General features: G+C 41.3%; 1 protein-coding gene across 15 annotated transcripts in view; it reads left to right on the forward strand.

Moving 5' to 3' along the window:
• Nucleotides 1–353: 353 nt before the first annotated feature.
• The window catches only part of LOC135514179 (nuclear receptor corepressor 2-like), a 131,930-nt gene continuing 117,973 nt past the window's right edge, over nucleotides 354–14,310 (forward strand). For all 15 annotated transcript variants that reach the window (XM_064937444.1, XM_064937458.1, XM_064937454.1 and 12 more), the window contains exon 1: nucleotides 354–529. The gene's annotated coding sequence lies outside the window, so the exon portion shown is untranslated. The remainder of the gene's footprint in view (nucleotides 530–14,310) is intronic.

Here is a 14,310-nt window from a genome sequence, read left to right on the forward strand (position 1 = left end):
ATAGCAGCATCAGATTAAATTGAAAATCTGTGCTCTTTGTTTATTTTCTAGTTTCAAGTGTCGAGTTGTTTAATGTCACGTGCACAAGTACATGGAAATGCCTCTCTTGCAATCTCTAAACCCAACAATGCAGTAATCAATAACAATGTAATACTAACAAGAACATAAGGTAGAACAAAAACACACGAGAAATCATAATAAAAAATAAGATATTAGGCACACGAAATAGGGCAAAGGCTTACTTGTCTGATTGAACGAGAGGGTTTGAGAGGAGAGAGCAAGAGTGTGCGAGAACATGCGACCTATCAAAAGACCTGAATCAAGAGAGGCGTTTCAGCACCATTCTCGGGGAGAGTATTTTTTATAGTCTATGGAGTAGACGCGACATTTGCCGCAAGTAGAAAGGAGTGGAGCGATTGAGAACGAAAACGCTTCTTTCATGTGGATTACTTCTGGAAAAAATAAACCCACACCAAAAGCGGAAACTAGCTAATACATTAGGAACAACATCAAAGACTGGAATTATACGGTAAAATGGTCATCTTATTTGTTAGCTATTTTACCCGTACTGCTGCTAAGGTTGACACGCTCCAGCTAGCTAGACAAACCAGTAGCTATCATTTGTTAGCGAGCTAACACCGAGCTAAACAATGTTAGCTAGCTAACAGCTAACTAGCCAGCTAGCTAGTTGACCGTATCATATAAATAATGTTCGATCGCTAACAAGCATACAGAATTTGATATACTTGATGGTATAGCGAACCTTTCTAGAAACCTAATGCAAACTCGGATGATTTCAATTGATGACTAGTTAGACCTTGTCATAAAACAACAAACCATTAGCTAGGTAGCATAGTTAGCAGGGTACCTAAAGTAGTTAACTAGCTAGTAAGCGTTTGTCACCAACCAGGCATCTTCTGAAATGCCCGTGTTTTAGTAATGTATTTAATCCATTTGGCTGACTACCTAGATAGTGGGCACTGGGACAAATTAATCAGTTACTCCTATGGCCAGATTCATTGATTTGTGATACGTTTATCAACACTGCGCGGTTATTCGCGTTGGTTGTTGTTGACGTTAGGTGTCCTGACTGCCGAATTAATTTAGAAGCGTACTGCGGCGACGATTTGGCGTGCTTTTACACAAACAGTTTTGTTGGCATATTATTCGAAATGTATAAGTAAGGTAGGTAGGTAGCTAACTACCTATAGAACATGTTTGCCTGTCAAAATATTTGTTTGCCTACTTTTCTATGACCTGTCTGAAAGTTGGGCAGAAGTGAAAGTTGTACTGCACAGATACATTCATAAAGAAATGAACAAAGGCTTATTTCATGTAACGATAGAGGTAGGGAGAATACTTAACCCAAAACATGACTCACACCAGTCAACCTACAAATCCCTACTACTACGATCATGGTCAGAAAACAACACTTGCATTGAGGGGGACAAAAGGTCAATCAGTGCTCTCTGTAGGATAATTTATTGAATTACAATTAGGAATTGAAACAATGTGTTCATTGAGCAAACTCATATTTTAGAGTTAAAAGGGTTAGTCTACTATAAGGGGTCTATCAGGGGACTACATGAATATGAGTCTCTTAGAAATAGTCTACCAAAGTAAGCTCTACAGGTAGGTTAACTGTCCCCCAAAAACGAAACACTTCAGTACATGAGGAATACAAATTATGTTGAAAGCAGGTGTTTCCATACAGGTGTAGTTCCCGAGTAAAGTAATTAACATCCTGTTATACTTAGGGTCATGTATAAAAAAGTAAACTTGCCCATTATTTTAGCTACCATAGCTAGAGGAGATCAGTGACTTTGAAAGAGGGGTTTCAAAGGAACATAGGGTTTTTTAAAGGGTGTGTGATTGTGTCTGTCATCAAATCTCAACCCAATTGAAAACTTATGGGAGACTGAAGCGGTGCCTGAGAGCGTTTTCCAACAACAAAACACTAAATTATGGATTTCTCAAGGAAAAATGGCCCTCTGATAAGAGTTCCAGACACGTAGAATCTATGCCAAGGCACTTTGAAGCTGTTCTGGTGGCTCGTGGCGGCCCAATGCCCTATTAAGATACTTTATGTTGGTGTTTCCTTTATTTTGGCAGCTACCTATACACATCAAGAATATTGCTGAACATAAGTCTTATTGGACTGACTCGAATGTCAATCAGGCTAGATCATGCTTTGCTTAATACCATATCTTGATTGATGAACAGAGTGAAATTGCACTGTCAACATAATTTGAGAGAGCATGAAATTGGGGTAAGATCTTTATTTCTGTATTGGCCCTTTTGAGGAACAGACCATAGTTAATAAGGTCAATTGCATGAATTCTGTTGTAGTATTAAATGCCAGAGCCCAGGCCAAGTGTTTAATTACAATAATAAAAGGAAAATTGGCTCCAAATGCCATTCAGCATATATTTGAATATTATGAAATGCTGCTGGTGGTTATTGAACAAGGCCAAGCTGCTCTGATTGGCATTTTGAGTAAAATGCATGGCATAGATTAAATTGTTTTACAATCCAATATCAAATGATGTTCACTGCAAGAGTAGGTAGAGAACAGTTTGTCAAATATGATATATTTTACTTTGTTAAAAAGCTATGCTTTAAGTTAGTTTTGGCTACAATCTGCCTTGAAGGTTTCCTCTGATTTGATTATATCATTGTACATCAAGCATATTACAAACACTTCCTGTAAATTATTCCTATAAAGCCACAACAGTGATCTATGAAGCAGCTGAAATAGCCTATTTATTTTGTGCTTATTGATGCATTATTGAATGCTTCCCTGCTCAAGACTGATAAGGAACTGAGGAGGTGGGATAACCTCTTTATTTTAACCCTTGATCAGTGATGTGTGTTGTTGGTCTTTAAATCTTATAGAGATGATTTCTGTGTCTGAATATGTTGTCTGAATGAAATCCCACCTTGAAGTGCAGTTCAGTCGGACTCCTCTATTAAACAGGATCATCTGCTCCAATCAGGGATTGAGATCACCAAGTCGGCTGATAATCCATGGTAGTGGGAGAAGAGAAGGTTTAGCCTCCTTTAAGTCCAGCCTCAGAGCAGTCACGGTACCCTGCCTGTCATCTGGACTCAGTTAGTCCAGTGGTTTGGATGGGGAAGGGATAACTGTTTGTGTGACAACCCCCCCCCCCCTGTCTAACTGGGTAATGGGGGCAGAGATTATCCCGTGCTCAGTGTGAGGCCGGAGGGAGACCGTGGCAGACAGTTTTACTACTAGTCCCAGTGTTGCTAGCATTATGAAACCCGTAATGGAACTAGATGAGAGGGAATAGCTAGTAGGCTATACAAGTCTGTTGTACACTTTGAGAGGGGAGGAAATCTTCAGATCACTGTGCGAAACCTTTTCAGATGTAAATTCGCAATTCCTCAGTTTGCATAGGCCTATGTTGAATACCGGTATGTCAATTTCCCTAAGTCACACCACGAGCTAAACCAGAAACCACTGGAATGTACCTTAAGTCAAGAGCTTTTACGTCCTGCTTTTGAAATATTCCTGAAATAGCAGCAGTCATTGTTTAGAGGAAAAGCGATGGAGAAGGGAGAGGGGGTTAGTATACAGTAAGTTCTACATGATGTCACAGCAGGGCTGACAATACAGGTCCTTTTCCAAACCGCTATGTGTTGGAGCTGTGTGCTGCCTGGGAGGGGACTGACTGACTGCCTCTGGTGTTGGCTGGGACGATCCACTCTGCTGTTACTGTGAATAGGGCTGCAATGAGGAGTTCCGGACGTGTATTCTGAATCCTCAACCTGTGGTGGTATCAAATATTAGCAATAGTGATATTGCTGTGCAACAAAGATATTATATTTTCTACAGAGATTGCAAAAATAATTATAACGAAGTAGTGCACATCGGTTATGAATGTTTCAACCTCTGTGTTGAGAAATTGTTTTTAACTTCAGTTAATGTTTCAGAGAGCACCAAGCCATGAGCCTTGTGGTCTGTATTGTCCAATCACAGAGCAGATACAAGTGTCCCTTGCCCAAGCAAGGGAGAGTGATGATTGGCGAGACAACTTCCTTGGTGGAAATTTTAATGTTGAGCTTAATAACAATCAACCTGAAGCTATTAATGTACCTAGTAAGCTTATGTATCTGGACTGCAGCCCTTATGTGCCATCGCGTGTTCGCTAACAGATCACGTGAGTTGTATCTGCTCTGTGATTGGACGATACAGGCCGCAATGCTGTATGGGATGAGTAGTTTGATTGTCAACTAACTCTGGTATGTGCAGTGTTGTATCCTGTATCAGTTTTTTAAATGCAATTTTTTATCTTTTGAATTAATGGTTCACACTGGGGATTTTTGTACCTTTTCGATGTTTGGAACCACGCGACCAGCATGTTGAAATTTAGTGGGTGTGTCAGTTCCGGGAACCATAACTGCGGAAAGGGGGGCGCGGCCCATTGGAGCCCAATGAGGAACACAGTCCAGGGGGCCGGCTGTGATGAGTAGCCTTCAAGTCAGGTGATGTCCCTTCCCTTTTCCGTTATTGCCCGTTACAATTCCAGAAACAGAATCCATTCAATTTTTATTTGACTGAGCTCAATTGTTAAGTGGGTTTGTTGCTCTCTTAGGGGAATAAGCTATTAGCCTAGGTTAGTTGTTGTAATTAACTAGCCTATATGACTACAACCTTTCGGTGTGTGTGACTGTTTATAGTTCTGAGGAAATGGTGGTTTACTGGGTTTATATACGATGTATAAACATGTGTGTTTTGCTTATAAGAGTCCTTTCTGCATGATGAGTAGCTCGTTCAGAGCCGAGCAGCATTATCTGCCTAGTGTTGCTCATTCTGAGCCACACTGGAAGCACTGCTGAGAATAACAGACAGTCTAATTAGCAATTACTGAAGGTTATTAAGCTTGCTCTTCAGATCCATTCACAAAGACTGCACCTGTGATTCTCGGGTATATATATATATACACAGTGGGGCAAAAAAGTATTTAGTCAGCCACCAATTGTGCAAATTCTCCCACTTAAAAAGATGAGGCCAGTAATTTTCATCACAGGTACACTTCAACTATGACAGACAAAATGAGAAAAACAATCCTGAAAATCACATTGTAGGATTTTTAATTAATTTATTTGCAAATTATGGTGGAAAATAAGTATTTGGTCACCTACAAACAAGCAAGATTTCTGGCTCTCACAGACCTGTAACTTCTTCTTTAAGAGGCTCCTCTGTCCTCCACTCGTTACCTGTATTAATGGCACCTGTTTGAACTTGTTATCAGTATAAAAGACACCTGTCCACAACCTCAAGTCACACTCCAAACTCCACTATGGGCAAGACCAAAGACCTGTCAAAGGACACCAGAAACAAAATTGTAGACCTGCACCAGGCTGGGAAGACTGAATCTGTAATAGGTAAGCAGCTTGGTTTGAAGAAATCAACTGTGGGAGCAATTATTAGGAAATGGAAGACATACAAGGCCACTGATAATCTCCCTCGATCTGGGGCTCCACGCAAGATCTCACCCTGTGGGGTCAAAATGATCACAAGAACGATGAGCAAAAATCCCAGAATCACACGGGGGGACCTAGTGAATGACCTGCAGAGAGCTGGGACCAAAGTAACAAAGCCTACCATCAGTAACACACTACGCCGCCAGGGACTGCAGTGCCAGACATGTCCCCTTGCTTAAGCCAGTACATGTCCAGACCCGTCTGAAGTTTTCTAGAGAGCATTTGGATGATCCAAAAGAAGATTGGGAGAATGTCATATGGTCCGATGAAACCAAAATATAACTTTTTGGTAAAAACTTAACTCGTCGTGTTTGGAGGACAAAGAATGCTGAGTGGCATCCAAAGAACACCATACCTACTGTGAAGCATGGGGTTGGAAACATGCTTTGGGGCTGTTTTTCTGCAAATGGACCAGGACGACTGATCCGTGGAAAGGAAAGAATGAATGGGGCCATGTATCGTGAGATTTTGAATGAAAACCTCCTTCCATCAGCAAGGGCATTGAAGATGAAACGTGGCTGGGTCTTTCAGCATGACAATGATGCCAAACACACCGCCCGGGCAACGAAGGAGTGGCTTCGTAAGAAGCATTTCAAGGTCCTGGAGTGGCCTAGCCAGTCTCCAGATCTCAAACCCATAGAACATCTTTGGAGGGAGTTGAAAGTCTGTGTTGCCCAGCAACAGCCCCAAAACATCACTGCTCTAGAGGAGATCTGCATGGAGGAATGGGCCAAAATACCAGAAACAGTGTGTGAAAACCTTGTGAAGACTTACAGAAAATGTTTGACTTCTGTCATTGCCAACAAAGGGTATATAACAAAGTATTGAGAAACTTTTGTTATTGACCAAATACTTATTTTCCACCATAATTTGCAAATAAATTCATTAAAAATCCTACAATGTGATTCTCTTGGTTTTTTTCTCCTCATTTTGTCTGTCATAGTTGAAGTGTACCTATGATGAAAATTACAGGCCTCTCTCATATTTTTAAGTGGGAGAACTTGCACAATTGGTGGCTGACTAAATACTTTTTTGCCCCACTGTATATGGCATGTATCTTTCCTACAGACTTTCCCTATAATGTCAATCCAGATTGGCTGCATTGCAACATAAACATAATGTCATAGAAGTGGCGTGAGGGTGGTATGTCCTGGCACACCTTTGTAAACACTTGAGTTGACATGCAGAACACAGAGGGAAATATGAAGCAGTCACCGTGAAACAGCCTCCCAGGCCTATTCCCTCTTCCCATCCTTCTTTCTCACTGAATGAGTAACAACAGCTGTCTGGCATTTCTTGCTCACTGGTTTCCTGGTGGACTGCACCTGGTAGATTCCGTGCAAGGCGCATGTTCTGGTTGACTCAATCGGTCCGACAGAGTGGCATGATCCACTGCAGCTGGCTCAGAGAGAAGCCTCTTAATGAATCTCACAATCAAAGTGGCATTAAGTTGGACACAGCCGCTCTGCTCCTGGCCTGAAATTGTGCAGATACCTATTTTAGAGTTGACTGAGACAATGGAAAGACCTTGGTTCGTGTCACGACGGACATGTGAGAAGAGAGTCTGCCCGGTTACTGCTAAGACAAAGCACACCACAGTAGCAGTGTTTGTGGTTTGCTAGAAGCTCTTGAGGTTACTGAAATCTCATTTTCTGGTCTGCTGTTATTGAAAAGTTTGTCTGTCACTGTGGCAACAAAATATATCTGCACCTAGCTTAATTGTATTTGTACTCTACTCTGCAGTAAAAAAAAAAAAATGGAATACTTTTTCTACATCAACTGAGCAACAACCGATCCAGTGACCTGCGGTCACAAATACTTCAATTCCCATGCCTATTACTTAGTGAAGGCTATGGTGATCAGTGTGCACACCCCACACACACACACACACACACACACACACACACACACACACACACACACACACACACACACACACACACACAGCTGTCTCTAACATATTTTGGACACAGTTGTGGAACTCATTACACAAAGAGTGGAGGGGTCTAGAGGGTGGATGGGGGTTGCTCCTGAGGCTGGCCCAGGGGTTAATGGGGTCTGGCGGCGAGACTGATCCTAGGCCTGTCACTGTGTGGAGCTCAACAGGGCCAGTGCAGGATTTATGGAGGGGAGTTTCATTCGAGCAGACTGGGCAGAGGGCTCTCTTTGTTTGGTGGGAGAGGTCTTCAGCTGGTCCTCAATGGACAACTATTTAAATGGTGAAATGCTTGTAAAGATAGGCTACAGATATTAGGCAAATGTCACAACTTGCTCTCATCCCACTTTGTAAACAATAGAATCCAGATCATGGCAAAACAAGTTTCCTCCAGTTGCATAAGGGAAGTGGATTCTCCTCTTGGTCACTTCATTCATTACAGTAGAGAAGTAGGCTACACTAATACTCAAAATTGGCACAACAAGTAAGGAGGGATTTTCTGACGACGCAATTTATTTTGCCTACAATTTGGTCAAGTAAAGCAGAAACGTACCAGGTTTGTTTTAACTTCCTAATCCATTAGTCTATCTTGCAATTGTTTGTTCTCTCTAATTACTATAATAGCTGTTAGGGTTTTATTGGGTAGTTTTACAAAACAAGTATCATAATGGATATTGGGAATTTTGTGCACATGATTATGATTCAAGTATTTTTTGTAATGATTCTTTTTGTATATTTTCAACTGCCAGCATGCATTTTTCTCATGTCAGTCAGTTATGTGCAAGGTTCTACGTTGTCTACATGACTGGTTAGTTTGCCTATCTGTGAAGATGAAGGGCGGGCTGTACGTTGATCCTGCTGATTTGATTGGATGAAGTGTACCTGTATTTCTCCGTCCACTCGCTTCATAATTTCACCTGTTCATTTTTCCTTGCATATTCAGTCTGATCATTTAGATTGCTACTGCCTGCTACTATGATAAATCACATGACGAGGATGTTTGCTATCAATGTGCAGCTTTTTCTGCAGTGAAAACGTGTAGGGAGGTATGTTGCCAACATCTACATAGGCATATTAAAACAGCTTTTTTTTCTGATCACGAGTATCATCCGATCCGACTATCAACTGATTTACTGATACGATTACCAATACGATTATAGTCATGTCGGCACACCCTTACTAGCTATGTTTTTAGTTAGGCTATTTGCAAACAACTTTCTGTGATGGAACTCCGTTAGGCCTATAGATTCAGTCAATGGTTGATCATGAAAGAGTTGGCTATGCTTAGGCCAACAAGTCATGTTCAAATTGATTGGGGGAGAAAAAGGGGTTGATTTTAAAATGATAAGCCTGACAATGGAGGGTCTGCTTAAGAAGGCCTGTGAAAGGGGGAACAACACGTTAGGCCCTGTATCTGACAATTTGATCTGCTTTTGTGCTCTCCATTCTTTCCACAATCTACATGGTTCTCTTGCATTATGTTGATAGTATAACTACGACATATGCATAGACATTTATTTGACTATGGCAAATGGGGGAATAGGACATTTGGCATGTCGCCCTGCAGTCAAATTCAAATATGCTAAACCATCATTTGTGACAACACGATGTTGTCTCTATCGACGTTGGCTGTCAAACATCGTTGATAGGCGACGCAATCGTAAAACCGGCAAACCCTAGAATGTTTGCTGCCTTTTGAGTGGTAATACCCGAAGACGGACACACTTAACCCTTTTCCCATTGTAGAGACCAACTAAACAGACCTCTATCTCAGGCCATTTCCTCACATAGCATGGGGTTGTAGTATCACTCCTCTTTTCATTCTCCACACCGTTTCCTGTTGTAATGCCATGCGAACAAGTCAACGTCTGCCGCTCAAGCAGTGGGGACGAGGAGTGTGTGAAAGCTTTGTTCAACATGTGAATATGAAACGATGGGACACAGGTAGTCTAGCAGTGTGTGAAAGCTTTGTTCAACATGTGAATATGAAACGATGGGACACAGGTAGTCCAGCAGTGTGTAGCCTAGAGCCCCATAGAATTACTTGGGCCTCTTCATAACTGACTGTCACCTGGGTCGGCCCATGTAATCTTTGTTGCTTTCGTTCATGGACATCCACCACTGCGTGCGCCTTGTTATTCATGGTTTCCGTTACTGCATGTGCCATGTTATTGATGTTGGAGCTGTCCTCAATCTGTACCATAACACCTCGTCATAAAGCAGATATTTCCCCCCACACAAACCTTTCAAAGCATTGTTTAAGACCGAGAAGTTTCCTATTCGTTCCTGTGACATATCATGCAAGTTAGGGCCAGTGGCTAGGTTTCCATCCAATTGGGGGCCAGATTTTCATGCGCACATTGTTTTTAATAGATTTTTGAAAATACGCATTGTTCTACCAGAGATGTTTCCATCAAATTGACTTGTTGTGGATTAAAGGCCTGATGATGACATGGTGCACATAAATAACTTTTGCAGTTAAATTCCCATGTCCGGAATAAAAAGTGAAATGGATTTCCATCACATTTCTAACTGTATGGATGTTTTTTGTCACGTAAAATGTTGTTTTATATCGTGATTGTGCCCACTCAGGTCCAGGTACCTGCACAGATAGTGTGGGTAAAGCCTTAATCAGATTGTTATGGACAAAATAGTGAGATTATTTTTATTTGTCAAACTGCATCCATCATCATGTCACCAGAATAAGACCCTGGATCTTTATTGGAAAAGAGCATAAAGCTCATCACCGTGCACTTTCACCACCCTGTGAAGTTCATCATTTATTTCATCTGTAGCCCAATAAACTGCATGCTTTCCCAGGTAGTAGTTGGAGGACAACAAACATATCGCGTGACTCCAAGTGTACTTCTATATGGTGATTATATCAAGTGTTTCCACAGCAATTTCTTGCATAATTCATGATACAGACACAAAAACATCCCACTTTGTCTAGCGTTTTTTGTTTTTGGAAACGTTACTGACAAATTTGCTGTTTTCATCAAGCCTGTTTTTATCCGACATGTACTTTACTCGCATAAAGCGGTTGGATGGAAACCTGGTTAGTGTCAGAGATGTGTTTTGAAGACATAATCCTCTGTGAACTTAATCAAACCCTCAGTGTAGTGTTTAATAAGCCTGTTTTCAGAACCGAGCCACAGACCTCATCACATTCTTCCAATGTAAGATATATTCAGACCTCAATTTAATCAATCCGATGAAAGTATAATCTGAAATGATCAATTTGTTAACACAGACATGCCTCGCTGACTGTAAATCTACTGGTTTGTTGTGGCTCATTGTTTTTCATTTTGTTTTTTTATTTAGTATGACCACCTAGGCTAATTTATTGGGAAACATTTTGTGTAGTTTTTTGTTGAAGACGACCTACACACAGACAGCCATAATCAAATGTACAGAGAGGATGAACAGAGATTAGAAATGGCTCTGTGGTAAGTGATGCAGCATTTTAGGACAACTATAGTTTGTGTGTGGACTACGTTTGGTGGTGGGGCTCTAAATTTAAAACATGTAATTGGTAGCACTGGTGCGCCCCACTTTTAAAAAGTTAAACATCTATTGAAATATAGCCTATATGAATTCTAGTAAATACATGTTTTTGTTGCATATAATTTATTGGTAAAGTTACCAGGTTGTTAGCTAGCTAGCTAATAAGGTAACAAACATGACTGAACAAAATGTTAAACAAATGGTTAAGGGCCCACGAATAGTTTTAGAACGGCCCGCAACAATATTTCATTGCATATGCAACCAAATTGGTCACACTTCAGAGCCCTGGGGTAGGGAGAGGGTTAGGCATATTTTTTAACTGTGTGATTAGCTTGAGTTTATATGCATGTGTATTTTTGAATGCTTATGTGTAGGATCTCTTGAGTATGAGAATATGCTTGAGAGGGATTAGGCTGTCTGTATGTTTGTTTTCCAGTGTATATTCAGCTTGTGTATATTATGTGAGGTATGGGGAGGGTGTGTCTGTGGAGGGCTGGATGTGGTGAACTCTCAGGGAGATTCTCAATTGGCTTTGCTAACTCCTCCATCCTCTCCTTGTCTCCTTTTCAAAATACAGTACCAGTCAAAAGTTTGCACACACACTCATTCCAGCGTTTCTTTATTTTACTATTTTCTACATTGTTCATAGTTTTGATGTCTTCATTATTATTCTACAAACACATGGAATCATGTAGTAACCAAAAAAAGTATTCAACAAATCAAAATATATTTGAGATTCTTCAAAGTAGCCACACTTATCCTTGATGACAGCTTTGCACACTCTCTACCCACCTGGAGCAATGGGCCATACAAAACAGGCTTACTCATTGTGTAATGGCGTGGGAGAAGTGGCCATCAGATCCTAACATGTGTGTCTGATCAATGATACTCCCTGGCCTGTGATGGATCCGAGAGGAAGTCTGGGCTACTTTAGCTCTGCCTTCTCTCACCATCAAATCATCACATCTGTTTTTTAAAGCTAAATTTGCTTTTTGCCGTGCACCTCTGGTGGCAGAGCATCAGAAACACAGGACATCTTTTTTGTTAATAACAGACATGCCCCTCCCCATCGCCGCAACAACTTTGTCAATATGACTATGAGTTTGGAAATGCTGCCCTGGGGAGAGTTGACTTATTATATTGAGAGGTAGATATAGTATGTGGGGAGATCTTCCGACAGTTCGGGGTGAATGTATTTTGGTCTGAGAGTTATTATACACCAGTGTGTCTCTGTTCTAGGTTAAATAAGGGGTAGACATACACACACCACACTGACCAAAAAGTTATTTTGTTGGCATTTACGTATGACCCCATTACCAGTAAAACATCATCAAAACCCATTTCTTCCACTTGCTGTGCTGTTCTGTTCAGTCATTTCCTTCTCAACCAGGATTTCATCATACATGTCAAGCAGTGAAGTTCCAGATCTGTTTGTCTGTGGCCTCTCTTCCTCGGTGCGCACTGTCACCGTGTCCATTTCCATCTTGTCCAGCTGTGTCTGTAACATTTCACGTGAACCCTGTTTCTTGTCTGCATCGAAGTAGTGGTCCTTGTACCTAGCATCGAGCATGGTGGCGACACATTAAAGAGGCTCAGAGAATGCCACCAAATCTCTTGTTCACAGCCTCGACTACTTTTGTAAGTTTTAACAGCAGTGACACCCATATCAGTGACGCCATAGCAAGTAGCTCATGGATGTTTTTCAACAATATTGTGTAACTCCGGTAGGGCAACATCTGACAAATAGTGACTACTTGTTAGTGTGCGCTGGTGCTCGACCAGTCGGCGAAAGCCAACATCATCCACGACAGAGAACAGTTGATTGTCAAGGGCAATAAATTCCATTATCTTGGTCGTTAATGGATTTCGCCTTTTGAGTTGTCTCATGACATTTTCTTGATCTTTCAAATGACTGCTCAACTTGAACTTGTTTAGTTGTTGTGGGTGTGTGCGCTTAGTATTTTTCGTGGCGTCATTACGTCATCTACCTACGTGATATAGGTATGCACGTCAGCTTTGACATTGGTTTTGCACATCGGCGTTAAACTAGACATTGGGCCGACACCAATGTTGGCATTTTTAACTAATATCGTCCGATTCCGATATGCTCACCGATATATTGTGCATCCCTAATAAAAATGGACGTTACCCACAGCATAACACATTTAACAAACCAAACATTCAAATACCGTTATAGAAGGTAAAGTAAAAACACAAACCGGCCTGTGCTTCAATACTGGTATATAGTAAAATACGGTATGCTGCCCAGCCCTATGATGGGTCTCGGCACTTCCACGGTGGAATGCCTGGACCGCCATGGTTACTGGGATTCATAGTTGGCTGTTGAGGCAGAGTGTGAAGGCCCAGCTATGGTCATGGGAGCCTGGAGGGCCTTATGTAATCCACACCGTGTGTCTGAGATGGACGGCGGGCGCAGGAACAGGCAGTAAAGTAACTCTGCTCTGCATTCAGGATACAGCTGGGAAAGCACATCTGGACGTACAGGCTAGCCAATCACTGGCATAAGAACAGCTCTCGTCTCCAATTCTTTGTCTTTCAGATATGTCAAACATTGTCAACCGTTTTGTGTGATGTAATTCGCCCTGTTTGTAGTATTAGAGTGGTTGTAGTCATTTTCCTCAGTCATAGGTACTTTTTAATATTCTCATCGTCTTTGGGCAACAAGATCAAACAAAGGAACAGGATCCTTGCTGTGTGTCATTGGCAGGAGAAAGTATAGCCAGTCTGTGGTGTCAGAATGTTGAGCATCCTGGTCACTCCATGGAGCCGAATTAGATCATTCATTTAGGACAGTCCCGGATTGCTTCATTGACTTAGCATATTGTTCAACACGCCAGTAAAATGAGAAAATGACCATGCAGTAGGCTATGTTTTTTTTATTTTAATTTTATTTCACCTTTATTTAACCAGGTAGGCAAGTTTGAGAACAAGTTCTCATTTACAATTGCGACCTGGCCAAGATAAAGCAAAGCAGTTCGACACATACAACGACACAGAGTTACACATGGAGTAAAACAAACATACAGTCAATAATACAGTATCAACAAGTCTATATACGATGTGAGCAAATGAGGTGAGATAAGGGGGGTAAAGGCAAAAAAGGCCATGGTGGCAAAGTAAATACAATATAGCAAGTAAAACACTGGAATGGTAGATTTGCAATGGAAGAATGTGCAAAGTAGAAATAAAAATAATGGGGTGCAAAGGAGCAAAATAAATCAATTAAATACAGTAGGGTGAGAGGTAGTTGTTTGGGCTAAATTATAGGTGGGCTATGTACAGTAATCTGTGAGCTGCTCTGACAGTTGGTGCTAAAAGCTAGTGAGGGAGATAAGTGT

The sequence above is a fragment of the Oncorhynchus masou genome, chromosome 25 (assembly GCF_036934945.1).
Source record: "Oncorhynchus masou masou isolate Uvic2021 chromosome 25, UVic_Omas_1.1, whole genome shotgun sequence".
NCBI classification, from domain to species: domain Eukaryota; kingdom Metazoa; phylum Chordata; class Actinopteri; order Salmoniformes; family Salmonidae; genus Oncorhynchus; species Oncorhynchus masou.